At 43.9% G+C, this 18,733-nt stretch overlaps 1 non-coding gene across 1 annotated transcript; it reads right to left on the reverse strand.

Moving 5' to 3' along the window:
- Positions 1-3,726: 3,726 nt before the first annotated feature.
- LOC126016715 (U11 spliceosomal RNA) lies at positions 3,727-3,860 on the reverse strand. The gene has a single exon (XR_007498474.1). It is a non-coding gene; the product is annotated as a U11 spliceosomal RNA (small nuclear RNA).
- Positions 3,861-18,733: the final 14,873 nt, after the last annotated feature.

An 18,733-nucleotide genomic window follows, 5' to 3' on the forward strand; every position in this document is an offset into this window, starting at 1 on the left:
GGATGAGGGAAGAGGATATGGAAGGTAGGACAAAAACGGAGGAGTAGGGAAGACAAACCGGTGATAGGAATCCCCCCTGATTTTATGTAAATATGTACCTAAAATATTATTGTCAACAATATGTAAGCCACTATGATCAAAATAAAAATTATGTTAAAAAAAATGATGTCTGAATTTAGATAGGGATTGCATTGAATCTATATAGTAGTTTAGATAAGATGGTCATTTTGATGATGTTGATTCTTCCTACCCATGAGCAAGGGATGTTCTTCCAATTCCTTAGGTTCTCTTCAATTTCTTTCTGAAGAGTTTTGAAGTTTTCATAGTATAGGTCTTTTGTTTCTCTTGTTGCATTGATTCATAGGTACTTGATATTTTTAGATACTATTTTGAATGGGATGGACTCCTTTATCTCTTTCTCCTCTGCTTCATTATTTTAATAAAGGAATGCTACTGTCACTTGTGTATTGACTTTGTAGCCAGCCACTTTGCTGTATTGGTTTATTGTTTCTAGAAGCTTTTCTGTAGATTCTTTAGGGTTTTCTGTGTACATCATCATATTGTCTGCAAATAGAGATAGTTTGACTTCCTCTTTCCCTAATTGTATTCCTTTGATTCCCTTCTCTTATCTGATTGCTATTGCAGGGTTTCTAAACCATGTTAATAAGAGTGGAGAGAGCCAGAGGGATAGCATGGAGGTAAGGCGCTTACCTTTCATGCAGAAGGTCATTGGTTCGAATCCCAGCGTCCCATATGGCCCCTCGTGCCTGCCAAGAGCGATTTCTGAGCACGGAGCCAGGAAAAACCCCTGAGCACTGCTGGGTGTGACCCAAAAACCAAAAAAAAAAAAAAAAAAAAAGAGTGGAGAGAGTGGACAGCCTTGGCTAGTACCTGACCTTAGGGAAATGCTTTCAGTTTTTCACAGTTAAGGATAATGCTAGTTGTGGACTTTTTATAGATAGCAGTAATTATCTTGAGGAAGATTTCTTCCAACCCTATTTTTCTGAGTGTTTTCATCATGAATTGGTATTGGATTTTGTTGAATGCCTTTTCTGTGTCGGTTGATATGATCATGTGGTTTTTGTCCCTTTTTGTTGATGCGGTGTATAATGTTGATTGGTTTTTGTTTGTTGAACCGTTTCTAAGATAAAACCCACTTGGTCATCTGTATAATCTTTTCTATGTTTTGTTGGATTCTGTTTGCTAAGATTTTGGTGAGGGTTTTTGCATCATGTTCATAAGTGAGATTGGTCTGTAGTTTTCTTTCTTGGTGGTATCTTTGCCAGCTTTGGGAACAAGTGTGATATTAGCCTCCTACAAAAGGGGTTAGGGAGGATTCCTGTTTTTTCAGTGTTTTTGGAAGAATCTGAGGGTTGGTGGTAGTAATTCTTCTCTGAATGTTTGATAGAATTCACCTGTAAAACCATCTGGTCCTAAACTTTTATTCTTGGGGAGTTTTTTAATTACTATTTCAATTTCCTAAGCTGTGATTGGCCTGTTTAGGCTTTCTATTTCCTCCTTATTAAGACTCAGGAGACGATATTTTTCCAGGAATAGACATCTTCTGGCTTCTCTAACTTGACTGAGTACAGTTGTTCGTAATAAGCCCTCATGGGGTCTTGGATTTCTTGGGGTTCTGTTGTAATCTCTCCCCTTTCATTTGTGATCCTATTTATTTGGGTGTTTCCCTTTTCTGTGTATGTGTGTGTGAGAGAGAGAGAGAGACAGAGAGAGAGGAGAGAGAGAGAGGAGAGAGAGAGAGAGAGAGAGAGAGAGTCTTGCCAGTGGTTTGTCTGACTTGTTTATTAAAAAAAAAAACAGCTCCTGGTCTCATTAATTCTTTGTAATTTTTCTGTTTCTATGTTGTTTATTTCTGCTCTGGTTTTTATTAATTCTTTTCTTTTATGTGTGTTTGTATTTTTTTACTGCTGTTTTTTTCAGATCCTTAAGGTATCCCTTTAAGCTGTTGATTTATCATTTTCCTCTTTCTTGATGTAGGCCAATATAGCTATGAATTTCCCCTTAATTACTGCTTTTGCTGTGTCCCATAGATTTTGGCAGTTTGTTTCCTCATTGTCATTCGTCTCAAGAAATCTTTTCATTTCTTTCTTGATTTCCTCTTTGATCCAGCTATTATTGAGCAGCATGTTGTTTAACCTCCAGGCGTTGGGTTTTCTCCAGATATTCTTTTTACAGTCAATCTTGATCTCCATTGCATGGTGATCTGATAGGGTGCTTGTTATAATTCTTATATTTGTGACTTTATGCAGGCTAGTTTTATATCTAAGTCATGGTCTACTACTATCACATTTCCATCCATGTGTTTCTCTGGGTTTGTGAGAAAATGCTTTACATATTTTGCTGGCTCTAAATTTGGTGCATAAATGTTGATCGGAATCAGTACTATTTGGTCCCCTAATCAGTAAGTAGTGACCACCTTCTTTGTCTCTGAGTACTTTCTTGAGGCTGAATGTGATTTGGTCTGATATAAGTATGGCTGTCCTGTCTTTTATTTGTTTTCCAGTGACTTGAATAATTGATGTTTATCCTTTTATTCTAAGCCTTTGTCTATCCTTATCTTTTAAGTGTTTTAAGTGTATTTCCTGAAGGCAGAAGATATCCAATTTTTGTTTTCTGATCCAACCCTCTACTCTGTCTTTTCATGGGGGAATTTAGCCCATTGACATGTAGGGAAATTATTGACAGAGAGGGTTGTTGTGCTGTTATATTGTGTAGGATTGTTTTTGTTACAATTGGGTGTTTGGGTTGTAAAGTTGATCTCTGAGAAGATCATTTAGAGTTGGTTTGGTTAGCACAAACGTTGCAAGTTCTTCTTTGTCTGAGAATGTTTTTAGTCCTCCTTCCCATTAAATAAGATTTTTGCTGGGTAGTGGACTCTAGGTTGGAAGTTTCTTTCATTCAGTAGTTTAATATGTCATTCCACTATCTTCTTGCCTGAATATTTTTGAATGGGAGATTTGATTTGATTCTTATGTTTCTTTCTTTGTACTTGAAGGTTTTTTCTCCCTTAGTGTTTTAAAGAGTTAATTTCTCTCTCTGTTTTTTGCCAGTTGGATTATTATGTGTCTTGGTATTGATCTATTAGGGTCTATTTTATTTGGAACAATTTTTGCCTCTTTCCAGAGGGTGGGAAAATTGTCTTTTATTATTTTCCTCACTACTTGTTCTTTCCCTTTTCCATTTTCCTCCCCTTCTTGTATTCCTATAATTCATAGATTATTTCTTTTCTCTTTCTTGTTTATTAAGTACCTTACATTTGCTTCCAATGTTTTTATCCTCATTTCTTTGTTGACTCTTTGTTGTTGCTGGCTTGTATTTTGCTCTCAAGTCCATCCATGAAATTCTCAATGTGAGTAATTCTGCTATTGTGGCTTGCTAGCATGTTTTTCAGTTCCCTCAGTTTCATTCGTATGGACTCTCATTTTCTGATAGAGTTCTTTGATTAGATAAATTGTTTGTCTATGGATTTCTTAATTTCTTTAGTTAGTGATTCTTTGAATTCCATTGCTAGGATATTAAATGCTAATTTTAGGTCCTCATATATGAAATTTGTACCTTTTTAAGGACTTGGGGATCTATTAGGATTTCTCTCCATATTCCCAGATGGTGCCTTCCTTAGTTTCCCCCATTGTTTGCTTAAGGTGAGCTGGGGTTCTAGATTTCGGGGGTTTTATTTTTTTGTTTTTTTGTTTTTTTGGGTTTTTTTAGGGCGCCTGGACCAATGATCACCAGCTGCCCAGGGGCTCAAAAATTATGCTTCCGAAATCTCTTGATGTCGATTCCGCACACAGAGCAACCGAGCTGCCCAGCGTGTGCCAGTCACGGTAGAAGCCCTTTTTAGATTTCAGTTTTTTTTTAATGGTGCCTGTTTGATTATGTACGAGGTGGTTGAAAATAGCTCTATTTTAGTGCATATTTATTCGAGGTGCATGAGTTTACCCAAGTGTGGTAGAGATGTTAGAGTCCAATTAGTTTAGTTTTGAGGCTATATATTTCCAAAGGGAGGGGGAAAGAGAGAAAGAAAGAAAAGAAGAAAGAAAGAAAGAAAGAAAGAAGAAAGAAAGAAAGAAAGAAAGAAAGAAAGAAAGAAAGAAAGAAAGAAAGAAAGAAAGAAAGAAAGAAAGAAAGAAAGAAAGAAAGAAAGAAAGAAAGAAAGAAAGAAAGAAAGAAAGAAAGAAAGAAAGAAAGAAAGAAAGAAAGAAAGAAAGAAAGAAAGAAAGAAAGAAAGGAAGGAAGGAAGGAAGGAAGGAAGGAAGGAAGGAAGGAAAGAAAGGAGGAAAAAAGGAAAGAAAGGAGAAAAGAAAAGGAAAAAAGCATGTTCTTTTTAAACAAAACAAAACCAACAAACTAGTATTCTTGTTTTGTTTTGTTTTGTTTTGGGGGCCACACATAGCTTGCTCAGGACTAATTCCTGACTCTGCACTCAGGAATCATTCCTGGCAGGCTCAGGGACCATGTGGAGTGTATAGTATCAAATCAGGGTTGGCCAGTGCTGTACTGTCACTCTGGCCCATGTACTCACATTTGGAAGTCACTCTGCTCTCGGGCTCACTGGTCCATTTTCTTTTTTGCCCATACTTTTGTGCCCTGGGAAAATGGGGGGGGGGGGGGGTCCTTGCAGTTCTGCCTGGCAAGCTCCTCATTCACTACCAATTTCCTCCTCTCTTTCCTCCTTTCTGCTCATCTTCCCTCCCTGGCAGCAGCCATCTGACCACTCAGTCAACTTCATCATCTGACAATTTGTCTGTTCTGCCCCAGTGCACAAAATATTAAGTGGCAGAAATTCCACATCAGGCCCAGTGGAACAAGCCTGAAGTAGCTGCAGAGATGCAGCTGTCCTGGATGGACCGTTTATTCTTCAACCCTAGATGAGCAAAGACACCAACATGGCAGCTTCAGTGTCTTCTAAGCTGAACTTCAAAGATCAACCTTCGCATCAGAGAGATAATATATTCATTCAGGTGCTTGCCTTGCACACAGTCAACCCAGCTCAATCTCCAGGACGTCCAAAATCTCCATCAGAAGTGATCCTTGGGGGCCGGAGAGATAGCATGAAAGTAAGGCCTTTGCCTTTCATGCAGAGGGACAGTGGTTCAAATCCCTGCATCCCATATGGTCCCCTGTGCCTGCCAGGGGCAATTTCTGAGCATAGAGCCAGAATTAACTCCTGAGCGCTGCAGGGCGTGACCCAAAAACCAAACAAAACCAAACGAAACAGAAGTGATCCTTGAACACAGCCCAGGAGTAAGATCTGAGAATCACCAGGAGTGGCCAAAAAACCAAAAATACAAAAGTGCTCTTGGTGATTTATGGAGCATTTCTCTGTGTGTGTCTCTCTATCTCTCTGTTTTTCTCTCTAAGTCTATCTCTGTTTCTCTCTCTCTTTCTCCCTCTCTCTCTCTCTCTCTCTCTCTCTCTCTCACACACACACACACACACACACACACACACACACGTGCACGCGCTTGCAGGCAGAGTTTCCCATCTACCACAACTGAAGCGTCACAGCTTGGCCCTTCCGAAAGTGAATGTGAGAAAGTCTGTGTTTCCCTTGGAGACAAACACTAGAGTTACAAACATGTAAAAACCACATCATTCGCCTCATAAAATGTCTTTGCTTTGTAAAGAGCTTTTCCAAATGTTTTACACATGGGAAGTTGACTTTTCCTTGTAGGGTGATGAAGTATCTTGGAGCAGAATGGAGAAGAGAGTGGGACAGCATTATGAATGTGCTCACTACCTCCCACTGTACCTAAACTGTGAATGTAAGTGGTGATTCAGCTGCTGTCCCCCCAACACCATGTCTGAATAAGGTGCCCACTGGGTGACACTGGGCAAGTTTCTGAGCCTCGGCTACCATTTGTTTGTTTGGGGCTTTTGAGCCACACCTGATGATGTCAGGTTATTCTGGTTCTGTGCTCAGAAATCTCTCCTGATGGTGTTTGGGAGACTATATGGAATGTCAGGCTGAGATTGAACCTGGGTTGGCTGCAACCAAGGTAAGCACCCTACCCACTATGCTTTTTCTCTTGCCCCTCAGTTCCCATTTGGAAAGCATCTCTTCCTGTTATGTGACACTAATAGGACCTTAGCTGGGGACATCAGTCCTGTAACTCACCAAGACAGGTGCTGAGAATCTCTCTTTTCTCTCTTCTTCTTCTTCTTCTTCTTCTTCTTCTTCTTCTTCTTCTTCTTCTTCTTCCTTCTTCTTCTCCTTCTCCTTCTCCTCCTCCTCCTTCTTCTTCTTTTCTCTCTCCTCCCATAGGGAGCTAGTGCCTGAGTCTCATTGAAACACACACACATATACACATACACACATGGCACATGAACAGAAGCCTTTTATGTAGAAACCCAATTCCCAAATGCCATGGGCCTGGTTCCTTTAATGGATAGGCCCTGGGGTCAGTTCGCTGCTGAGTCAGGCCTGACCAACTGCAGCCACCACATTGCTGGGCACAACACAGAAAGGAAGGCAGAGCTTGGAGCCCACGGGCCATTCAGAGCAAGACCACCCATGCTTGCCTTGGTCCCTGGGCTGGCCACTACAGGATAGATGGTGATGGGGCACCCGCCAGGCCTCTGTCCTCACTCTAGGACAGCGCCAGCCCTCAGGGGAAGCTGAGGTCACTGCTGGCTGCTCCATACTCAACTCAAGCTTCTGTGCTATGATCTCATCGCCCTCATGTCTGGGTTCAGAGTCACATTTTCTTCATGTCTGATTCTGTCAGTGTTCAATTTGCTGCTTTTGTTACTCTGCAGGTTAGGGATCATACCCACAGCCTTAAGTACACCAGGCCTGTTCTCTACCACAGAGTCCTAGCTTTGGCCCCTTAATAGTTGGTCTTCCTGCAGGGAGATCCTTTGGCAGTGCTCAGGTGGCTCAAGGATCACTCCCATCCATTCTTGGCTAGCTGGTCACTAGAACCACATAGTGTTCAGGGGACCACGTGGGGTCTTCTACTTGCAAGCACATGCTTGGTCCCCAGAACTCTCTCCTAGGCACCTCTTTATGAACTTTGTTTTGCTTTGTTTTGGGACCACACCCTCATTTCTCAGGGTTTATTCCTGACTTTGTGCTCAAGGACACTCTTGTCAGTGCTCAGGGGATCATATAGAATGCAGAGGATTGAACCGGGTTGACTGCATGCAAAGCTAAGTGTCCAGCCCACTGTACTATAACTCCAGTCCTTCATTACGAACTTTAAAAAAAATACTTAAGGGCCAGGAGATATTACAGCAGGTACGGCACTCACTCTGAAAGTGACCAAACCTGGTTTGATTCCCAGCACCCATAGGAACCCATAGGAGCTCTCCCCTTCCTCCCACCAGAAATGATGCCTGAGCACAAAATCAGAAGTAAACCCTCATCACCACATAGGAATCCCCAATCCAAGAAAACTAAATATAATGAGGGGTTGGGGATGGGACTCCAGTAGGACACACACCAGGCATGCATGTGTGAAGACCTACCCCCCACACACACACCCTAAAATCTCTTTACTCTGACAGAGTTTTATTTTGTTTGAGAAAAAGTCCCAAATCAGGTATGGAAAACATGGAGCAAAGTTAACTTTGGGCTCCTCTCTTCGCACCTCATGCCTCCTTCTCACTCCATCACATGATACAACTTCCTCCACAGGAAGGAGACAGACCAACCTGTTCCTACAATGTCCCCACTAAACCTAACTCAGAAACCAGCTCCGAAAGGGACCAGAGAGATAACTCTGCACTCTAAAACAGGGCAGTCACAAGACTACAGGTTCAATCCCCAGCACCTTGTGGCCTGCCAGGCACCACTGAATATAACCCTGGTACCCCAGCACCACTGGGAGGCGAAATCCAAGCAACAATGCCCACAAAACACAAGAAACCAAATCCTAAGGAAGCCCAGGCCAGGAGCTGGTTCTCTGCTGAGGGCAGCAGAGGGAGGCACCATGACATCTTCAGCCTCTTCCCTTCATATGCAGAGAGATTGGATCCTAATCTTTCTCTTAAACACCAAGCAAACATTCTTCTGCAGGTGCACAGGTAAATTCCCACCCAGATGCATTCTTTGCATTCTTTTTTTTTTTTTTTTTTGGGTCATATCCAGCAGCTATCAGGGGTTACTCCTGGCTCTATGCTCAGAAATTGCTCTTGGCAGGCTCTGGAGACCATAGGGGATGCCAGGATTCGAACCACTGTCCTTCTGCATGCAAGCCGAACACCTTACCTCCATGCTATCTCCCCGACCCCTCCCAGATGCATTCTTGCTGGGACAAAGGTTATGTGCATCTGTAAATTTGCTAAATGTTTCCAAATTGTGCCCTGCAGCCCTGCCAACATTTACGGAAGTTTGGGACTTTCTCTCATCTATAGGTAAAAGTCATGTTTGTTTGTGTCACCTCAAGTAGGAGTAAAGTTGATCACTGGACAATCAGGGACCATTTCTGTTTTCTTGTCCAAAAACCATTGAGATCCTTCCTCCATCTTTTTCTTTGGGGTTTTGGTCTTTGCTGATTCAGAGTCCATTTCTAGGCTATAAACTATGAATAATTTTCTCAAGATCTTATATTTGTAAATGGTGTTTATCCTTACAGAAATTGTTTTAGTTGCCAAAGAAATAGTACAGCAGAGAGGGCATTTGCATGAAATCATGCAATGAAATGCAATGAAACTTTGCATGAAATCAACCTGGGTTCAATCCCAGCATCCCTTAGGATTCCCTGCCAGCCTGCCTGGAGTAATTCCTGAATACAGAGCCAAGAGTAGCCCCTGAGTACTGCCAGGTACTGCACCCAAAAAAAAAAAAAAAAAAATGTTGAGAATTTTTGATTATGGGACCAGAGCAATAGCACAGCAGTAAGACATTTGCCTTGCATGTGGCTGACCTGGGATGGCTTGGTTTGATCCCCAGCATCCCATATGGTCCCCCAAGCCTGCCAGGAGCTATTTCTAAGCACAGAGCCAGGAGAAACCCCTGAGCACTGCCAGGTGTGGCCCAAATCCCCATAATAAAAAGAATTTATTATTTTTGTTTTGTTTTATTTGTTTTTAGGGCCACACCCGGTGTCCCTCAGGGGTTACTCCTGGCTGTGCGCTCAGAAATCGCTCCTGGCTTGGAGAAACGTATGGGACGCTGGGGAATCAAACCGAGGTCCGTCCTGTGCTAGCACCAGCAATGCAAAAACGCCTTAACTCTTGCCACCGCTCTGGCCCCAAGAATTTTTTTATTATTTAATTAATCGTCTTCTATGGCATTTCTGCATTTTTATGGCATTCTAAATTTTAAAGCATAGTTAGAAACACATGACTGGTGTCAAGTTTACAGAAGCTTTCACAAAGACTTTCTTCCAAGTTCACCTAGTTCTCCTATTATTTTTTAATTGTTTAATTTAATTGTGTGTTTCTGATGCATTTTCCCCTTTGCTTTCCTACCAACTTTTCTCCCCAAGACAGAGAATTCTGTCTCTCTCTCCTCCGCCCAGCTGCCCTCCTCACCCCTTTCTGCCTAACCTGAACTTGGCCCTGGCACTTTACTTAGACATGACAACAGCTGCCGGCAATGCAGACTTTAGGGAAGGGCAGCCCCCAGTGCTCCCAATTTCCTCATGAGCTAGAGCGGTCTGGGACAAAACTGAGTTTTGGGAGAAATTGAAGGAGGAAAACTGAGAAGAAACTCCGAGCTGGGACCCCACAAAGCTGGTTGGTTGCCTTGAGCTGCGTGGATGTCTTGGAAGTACAGAGAGCTGCTTGCAAAGGGAGCTGGGCATTGAGGGCCAGCCTGAGCCTGACACATGTGTTCTGCACTGCTAGAATTCAGGGTAAGGATTTGGCGGACTCTGCGGGAATATCCTTTCACGGCCCTCCCCTAATCCCCTCCAAATCGCCTGGTCCCTCCAGCTGTTGAGGAGCCAGATAAACTATTTGTTCAATTATTCTTGGCCTGGATGGGGCGGTTGGCCTCAAAGGTTCCAGCTCCCTAATTCCGGTGACTTCAATCAGCGCGGGCCTCCCACAGCGGACTTGGGGAGTCAGGGCCTTTTGAAGCAGGGGCGCTTCTGGCCAAGCTCTCCTCCCTTCCACTCCCTTTTCATCTTCACCCAGACGGACTCGCGGCGGCCCGCGCCTCCCCATAGACCTAGCTTGGGGAGCAGAGTCCATGTTGGGAACTAGGCCAAGGAGGAGAATCCAGGCGATAAAATAATTACAAATGAAAGGGAGATTAGCCCGTCCTGTCGGGACAAATGCGCGCCCCAAATGGTTCCCAAAATCTCTGGCGGTACTTTCTCAAAGGAGAAGGTCCCCACAGCTGCTGTCTCCATGACAACGGGGATGGCAGATGCCTGGCTGGGAGAGCTCCTAGCCAAGATCAGACCTTACAAGACACCCGCCCCCAGGAGATGACAGAGAGGGGCCCCTCCATGCCAGGGAAGTGGATGAGTAATGAAACCAAGTTTCTTTGCTCCATTTGTCAGCCCCCCCCCCCCACACACACACACCCTTCCTTGGGCTCAGGAGCCCCCACTAATAAATGGTTGACAGCTGCTTAGAGATGGGGCCAGTCTGGCAGTTGCTAGGAGGAATATTCCCTTTGGGGTTCCTGTCCTCCCATGTTCTCTCTTTGAGAACAAGTTCTTATCTTCACTCTTCCAGGCCTGCTCATTTTCCCTCAAAATTTTTCATGTCTTGAGGACTGGAATGATAGCACAATGGGCAGAGCATTTGCCTTGCACACAGCCAACCTGGATACACCGGGGTTTGATCCCCAGCATCCCATTATGGTCCCCTGAGCTAGCCAGGAGTAATTTCTGAGCACAGAGCCAGGAATCACCCCTGAGCATCACTGGGAGTTGCCAAAAACAAAACAAACAAAAACTGTCTGCGTCTCATCACCAAAGCAACTCTCGAAAGCAGTTTGGGAGAACATGTCTGCACTGCGGAGTCTCTGGTGAGTCCCTGAGAAAGGCTGAGGAAAGGAAAGCCAGGTAGCAGGAGTAGGTGGTCTGAGCACGCCTCCAGCTGGGGTCCCAAGCTTTGTCCTTCTAGAGACCGACATTCTGGCCCTTCCTACATAAAAAGTACAGGATCACAGCTCCAGGCCCTGCCACCTAGGCTGCTGAGAAGAAAATCGGGAGTTTCTCTCACATTCCACACCTGACTCCCTGTACCTGTGGGTACAAGTGCTAGAGCAGTGGTCGGGAGTTGTACAAAAGCCAGACCCCGAAGGATCTGAACAAGAACTTTCTAATCACTCACTGAAGTATCTTCTGGGGCCTGAGACTTATGCAGGAGGTAAAGCTCTTGCCTTGCATGTGGCTGCTGTTGACTCACACGTGGTCGAATCCCTGATGGTCCCTAAGCACTACCAGGAGTTGCCCCTGAGTACCAACAGAGGTGGCCAAGGACACCCCTCACCAAAGTTCTTTCTGAAATAGTGACCTCACAAACTTGCTACTGGCATGGAACCTGCAAGCAGTGCTGCCAGTTTCTCCACTCATCACACACTTGACTGAACTGTGGGACCCATCACGACTTTTTTTCTTCATTTTTGGGCTCAGGGATTACTCCTGGCTGTCTGCTCAGAAATAGCTCCTGGCAGGCACGGGGGACCATATGGGACACCGGGATTTGAACCAACCACTTTTGGTCCTGGATTGGCTACTTGCAAGGCAAATGCCGCTGTGCTATCTCTTTGGGCCCCCCATCACGTCTTAAAGAGTCCAGATGCATGATCCAAAACTCAGAACAAGGTTCAAGAGTTGTGAAGGGAGCTGAGAAGAAAGTTTCAGGGCACAGCTCACACCCACCAGTACAAGGCCCCAAGTTCGGTTTTTGACTCCCCCACCACCACTAAGCCCTAACAGATGTGACCTGGTCCTGAGTACTGATGGACACACTTCCTATTTTAAAAATTAATATGAACATAAATAAATAAATAAATAAAATGAATATGAAAAGACTGTGGAGCCAGCAAGAGAGCTCGAAGGAGAAAGCACAGGCTGGATTCCCTAATACCCAAACAATCCCCTGAACTGAGATCTGAAAGAAGAGTAATCCCTGACCAGCACCAAGCATAGCCCCAAGAATATACAATTCATTTAAAGCCCACACACTGGCTGAAGCGATAGCACAGCAATAGGGCATTTGCCTTGCACGCGGCTGACCCGGGATGGACCTGGGTTCAATCCCTGGCATCCCATATGGTCCCTCGAGCCTGCCAGAAGTAATTTCTGAGTGTATAGGCAAGAGTAAACTCTGAGCGCCATTGGTGTGGCCCCCTCAAAAATTAAATAAAACACACACATATCTGTCATTCAGGACTGGTGCAATAGCACAGAAAGTAGGGTGCTTGCCTTGCACATGATCAACCTGAGTTTGATCCCAGGCACTACATAGGGTTCCTCGAGTCCTACCAGGAGTGACCCCTGAGCTTGAAGCCAAAATTAAGCCCTGAGCACCACCTGCTGTGACCCCCACAAAAATTTTTTTAAATCAACAATAAAATTTCCATAAAGTAGAACACCCAAAACTTTTGGAATCTTTTTCCTAGTTGTTTTTTGTTGTCTTGGAGGGTTTGGATTTGTTTTTTTTGTTTGTTTGTTTGTTTGCTTGGTTTGGTTTGGTTTGGTTTTTGGGTCACACCCAGTGACTCTCAAGGGTTACTCCTGGCTATGCACTCAGAAATCGCACCTGGCAGACTTGGGGGACCATATGGGACACTGGGGATCGAATTCAGGTATGTCCTAGGCAGCTGCATGCAAGGCAAATGCCCTACTGCTGTCACAGCTATCACTCCATTATTATCACTCCATATTAACTTTTGAAATCTTACCTGCCTATCCCAGGCATGTTTCAGTGTAGGTGCTTTATTTAACTTCCATTCTGAGACTGTCGAAAGCATTATAACTAGAGAGAAGACTGTTCCTGAGCATTAGAATTGGCAATGAAGCAGCAGGAAGCTGGAGCTAGTGGTTGCTTGCTTCTTACCAACATAGCAGCCTCACCTTCTTGTTTCAGATATCACATTTGCAGCAATGCCATTTCACTTTCCATGTTAAACTACCAGGACAAAATACTAGGACAGCTGCAAAGATTAAAAAATGAGGGGGGCAATCCTATCCCAATTTTCCACTTTATTAAAACTCTCTTTACCCTCAGTTCTTAATCCAGTAGGCATCAAGACCGACCTCCTATCCCAACAAGCCAGTACCCAGCACCGAAGTGAAGGGACACCCACTCAAACCCACACCTCATCCCCGGAAAGAAAATACAACCAACACCCCTGCTTACTCATGCTGTGTGGCCCTCCTTATCACCTCTCCCTAACATGGACTGTTGCTTGATACCGAACTTAATTCCAAAAGGATCCCCAGTGCAAGAACTCTACCCAGGACCTCTCTGCTGCAAATCTTCTCTCAATCTCAAGAAGGCCAGGGTGTGTGATGAAAAGGTGACCTGGAGCCCACACCCCACAAGAAAACCTCAAAAGACAATGGGGAAGCCTATACCTCCACCATAAGCTTAAGAACCTATATAACACTACCTCTTAACCTGTTTTTCCCCAAATATAAGGTAGCCTCCTGCATCACTTTGTTCCTTTAATTACTTTTCTAATTCATGTTAAAAAATCTTTTTTCTTTATATATGTGAACATATATATATATATATTTTGTCCTGTTTCTATTTTTTTCTCTTTCCACCCCCAAATGCACCAGCAATATAATATAGCACCATTTCTTCATGCAAAGGCATACTAAAAAAGGGGAAATCCTATGTATAAAAACAAGCCCTTATCTACTAGGGATAAGAACTCATATTTTTTTTACAATACAGGGCACCTCCCACCTTGAACATACATCATGTGGACCCAACTTAGACCCCAGGTGATTAGACACCGACCGTCCAACCTTGAACCCTGGATCCCAGACATAGAAACAACATAGTTCTCCACAACAGCTCCAGGAACCAAATCCCCTCTGGAGCATCAATACTGCTTTGGCACCAACAAATGCCAGTTTTAATATGATATCCTGACAATGAGGAAATGGAATCAACTTGATCTAAGAGCAGGTTGTCCTACCTCACCAGCTAAAGATAAGACAAAATCAGAAGACTCGTCACCCTTTAATCTGTGCAAAAGCCAAGATTGCTATCTATAGATGACTGGCTGTTACAACCATGACTGGGCAGTACATATCCTGGAACCAATAAAAAAGCCCTAGTCTAGATTTTGGTCTACATCTGTACAACAACCAAGATCTCTAGTTCCAGAGGTCTGACTGAGACAATTGCAACTGAACGGGCCTTCTGGAAACATAATGAAAGACTCTGTACCAGGCTCCATCCTAGGATCAGGGCAATGACCAAGACCACCAACTACAGAAGATGGTTTAAAACAACACTTAAGGAACAGAACTTCTAGAACCACAAAGAAAGACTGCATCAAAAGTTTCATTCCTTGACCTGTGCAGATACCAAGATCTCTAGATACAGAGGTCTGATTTTATCACCCATGAAGGAGCAGAAGTCTTCCATACACCACAAAAGCACCAAGGAGAAAAGAGGGGAAAGTAAATAAACATGCAAGGAGTCTATATTTAATCCCATGACAGTATACTTCAAGGGTGGAAAAACCCTGTATCTCTTAGGCCAAGGGAATTCCTTTTCTAATGTCTCCAAAATTTACTGTGCCTATGCAGGGAAAAAAAAAGCACAAAATAATCTTTTTTATTTATCTACTTATTTATTTTTTGACTCCTTTATTTTGGTGTGGATATTGAAGTTGTTGTCTCCATTTTTTTCTCTCCTTTATTTTTTTTGTTTGTTTGTTTTTCTCCTTTTTGCACTCTGTCATGTTTTTATTTCAGGACCATGGCTATTATGTGGTGCTTGTCTTTATTGCTGTAGTGCTCACTGGCTATTTTATTTGATATTTCTTTTTGTATTGTTGTGGTGTCTCAATTCCTTTTTCCCTTCCCTCTCTCAAACTGAGGTGGAGAGCCTCTAGAAGGACTCCACCCATTTTCGGCTTATTTGAGTTTTACCCCATTTTATTGCTTTTACTATCTTCAACCAAAACCACATAACTTGAACTATCTAGTTCTGCCTCTCAAATAGAGGGGGAAATAATGGAGGGTACCAAGACCAAACAGTTGTACGATCACTAAGTAGTAAGTTAGACACAGAGAGAACCACTTATTCTAGCGGCCTGGGGCTGAGGGTGGGGGATATGGGATGCAGGATGGGAACTGGGTGGAGGTTTGGTGATGGGAATTCCTCTGATTCAATGTTAATATGTACCTAAAATATTACTGTGAAAGATATGTAAGCCACTATGATCAAAATAAAATTATATATTTATAAAAATAAATAAAAATAAAATAAAAACATTTTAAACTACTTTCAAAATGCTAGCAATTTCAACTTAATACACTGTTCTTATCAGCCACAGAGATTTTGCAATATCTTCACATATATGATCATGCAATAGTAAATAAAATTATATCATAGACTAAAAAATGAGGAAGAAGTGATCCCCTTTTTGCAAGCTTGGCTTTGGCTCAGGAAAGAATCAAAGTTTGGGGGCCAGGGCAATAGTACAGCAGGTAGGGTGCTTGCCTTGCACCAACCAGGGTTTAATCTCCAACATACCTGAGCACCACCAGGAGTAATTCCTGAGCACAAATCCGGAAATAACCCTTGAGCACCGCTGAGTGTGACCCAAGAAAAAAAAAACATAAAGCGGTTTTCTTGCGCTTCTCAGCTGGCAGGAACCATGAAAAGTCCCGGCAGGAAGTGGAAGGAAGCCCAGGAAGGGACAGAGGTGTCTTGCTCAAGGCTGCCGCTGCAGCTCCAAAACAGTCCAGAAGAAAGGACAGTTACTCACCAGCAGGTGCGTTTCCATACTGGGAGATCTCTCTGATGTGGAAAAGCCCCTCACATGAACAACGACCCTTCAGCCCCTCCTGCCCCTGCCACACACTTTCTTTCCAACCCTAGCCTGGGGAGGCTCAGCCAGGAGCACTGGTGTGGACAGAGCAGAGCTGAACCCCAGCACTGCAATACAGACAAGACACCTATGTTCTTCCCTGCACTGCTTGTTGGCATCCACTGACACCCAACTGGGCGTTCCACACCAGCTGGCCACCTTGGCTCCACCGAGGAGCCGAAGTGGAGTGCAGTGGTTACCCAGAAGGGCTGGTGACTGTTGGAAGAAAACAGTGCATAGATTCAGGGTAGACAGGAAGTTGCCCACAGCTGCCCTATGGGCAGAACTCCGGAGCTCTGTCCCCATTAAACATGAGAGTCATATCTGTGTCTGAGGCAAGAGAAGGGGCCTATTGCAAACGATGCATGGGATGCCTTTTATTTCCTCTGGTTTTGTTTTTTACTGATTAGCTTTTGGCCACACCTGGAGGTGCTCATAGGCTGCTTCGAGCATGGTGCTCTGGGGTCTTTCCTGGTGTTGCTCAGGGAAGCATGCAGTGCAAGGAATAGACCCTGGGTTTCCTGCATGCAAAACCTGTGCTCTTACCCTTGCAGTTGTCTAGGGCAGCTCTCCTGGGAATCTTTCTTTCCCCCAGGTGAATTCTGGTTAAAGGAAACAGACTTTCCTTTCTACCTCCACCCCTCAGCAGACACTAGGCACCGGCACCCTGGGATCTGCTGGGGTCAGGCACGAGTGTAGATGTCTACACCAGGCATCTGTGCAGGGGATCACAAGCCTTGGGCTGAGCAGCAAGACTGAGAAGGAAGAGGGAGAGACCAAAAAGGAGACGACAGATGGGGTCAGATTCTGTGTGAAGTATGGAGTGTCTCTGCTAGGCTGGAAGAATATGACAGACTAGAGTGGCTTTGGTTTTGTTTGTTTTTCTTTCTTATTGGGAAACCCAACTCAACAGTGCTCAGGGCTTTCTCCTGGCTGTGTGCTGAAGGAGCACTCCTGGTAGAATTCCAGGGACCCTGTGTATGTGGTACTGGGGATTAGACCAGGTTACCTGTGTGCTTTTGCCACTGCATTATCTCTTCAGCCCCAGAGTGCAGGTTTTGCCTGCAGAAGGTTCTGCCCTCGCATTTCATGCCCTCCATCTCTGGAGCACTGCCAGGAGTGATTTCCAGAAGTGATTCCCAAGCACAAAGCTTAGAGCAGGGGCCTCAAACTCGCGGCCGGCCGGCCGTTTGCGGCCTTCCGTACAACCTTTTGTGGCCCGCGGCCGTCCTTCAAATATTGCAGTATTCGCGATTATTTGCTTACCAAATAATCGCAATAAAAATCGCATTAGTAAGAAAAAAATTGCATTAAATATTCGCATACCCCGAGCAGTTCCATTCGGAGTATGCAAATATTTAATGCGATTTTTTGCGATTTCTTTTTTTGTTTGTTTTGTTTTTGTTTTTGTTTTTTGTTTTTGGGCCATAACCGGTGGTGCTCAGGGGTTACTCCTGGCTGTCTGCTCAGAAATAGTTCCTGGCCAACATGGGGGACCATATGGGACACTGGGATTTGAACCAACTACTTTTGATCCTGGATCGGCTGCTTGCAAGGCAAACGCCACTGTGCTATCTCTCCAGGCCCACGATTTCTTTTCTTACTAATATGATTTTTTATTGTGAATATTTGGTAAGCGAATAAGCACAAATACTTTGCGCCTAGTGCAGATGTCATTTCTGCTGCTCCTGCCCGCTGTCCCTTGCATTATCGGAGGCCTAAGGGAGAGAAGGGAAAGAAATTTATTACAGAATTAGATTTTGTCATACCTTCATCATGACTTCATCAAAGCCTGCAGTGAAGAGAAAGATTGATGATGAGCACAGACAATTTCAGGAAAAGTGGGAGACACAGTAATTTTTTGTTGAGCACAGGGGCATCCCCACATGTCTTATTTGCTCAGAGAAAGTTGCAGTGCACAAGGAATACAACTTGAAACGCAGTTATTCAACTAAGCATGCTGAGGAATGTGCAAAATATCAAGGAAATGAGAAAGTCAAGCGGGTTGCCAGTCTTAAAGTATGTCTAATAAGGCAACAAGATTTCTTCCAGAAAGCAACCAAGAGAATGTTACATCAGTCGAAGCTAGTTACATGGTTAGTGAGATGATTGCTAAGTCAGGCAAACCATTTACAGAAGGAGAGTTTGTTAAAAAAAAAAAAAAATGAATGTTACAGGCTGCAAGTATTCTCTGTCCGGAAAAGAAAGGTCAATTTAGCAAAATCAGCCTTTCTGCCAACACTGTGGCAGAGCGCATTTCTGACATGTCAAGTGACATCATCAACTGTGTGAGAAAGCCAAATATTTTGATGCATACTCAGTTGCTCTTGATGAGGGCACAGATATAACAGACACTGCGCAGCTCACAATTTATGTCCATGGTGTTGATTGCAATTTTGAATTGACAGAGGAGCTGCTCACAATAATTCCAATGCATGGCCAGACCACCACTAATGAGATATTTCGGCATCTGTGTGATGCCACTGAGAATGCAGGTTTGCCATGGAAGAGGTTTGTTGGAATAATAACCGATGGAGTGCCATCGATGACAGGGAGAAAAAATGGACTGGTGGCACTGTTCAAAAAAAACTTGAAGAGGAGGGGTGTAGAGAAGGCCATTGCTCTTCACTGCATTATCCATCAGGAGGCCCTTTGCAGTAAATGCCTGCTGTGTGACAATGTGATGTCTGTTGTTGTGAAATGCATCAACCAAATCAAATCCAGGGGCTTAAAGCACAGGAG

This window comes from Suncus etruscus, chromosome 8, assembly GCF_024139225.1.
Source record: "Suncus etruscus isolate mSunEtr1 chromosome 8, mSunEtr1.pri.cur, whole genome shotgun sequence".
In the NCBI taxonomy this organism is placed as follows: Eukaryota; Metazoa; Chordata; class Mammalia; order Eulipotyphla; family Soricidae; genus Suncus; species Suncus etruscus.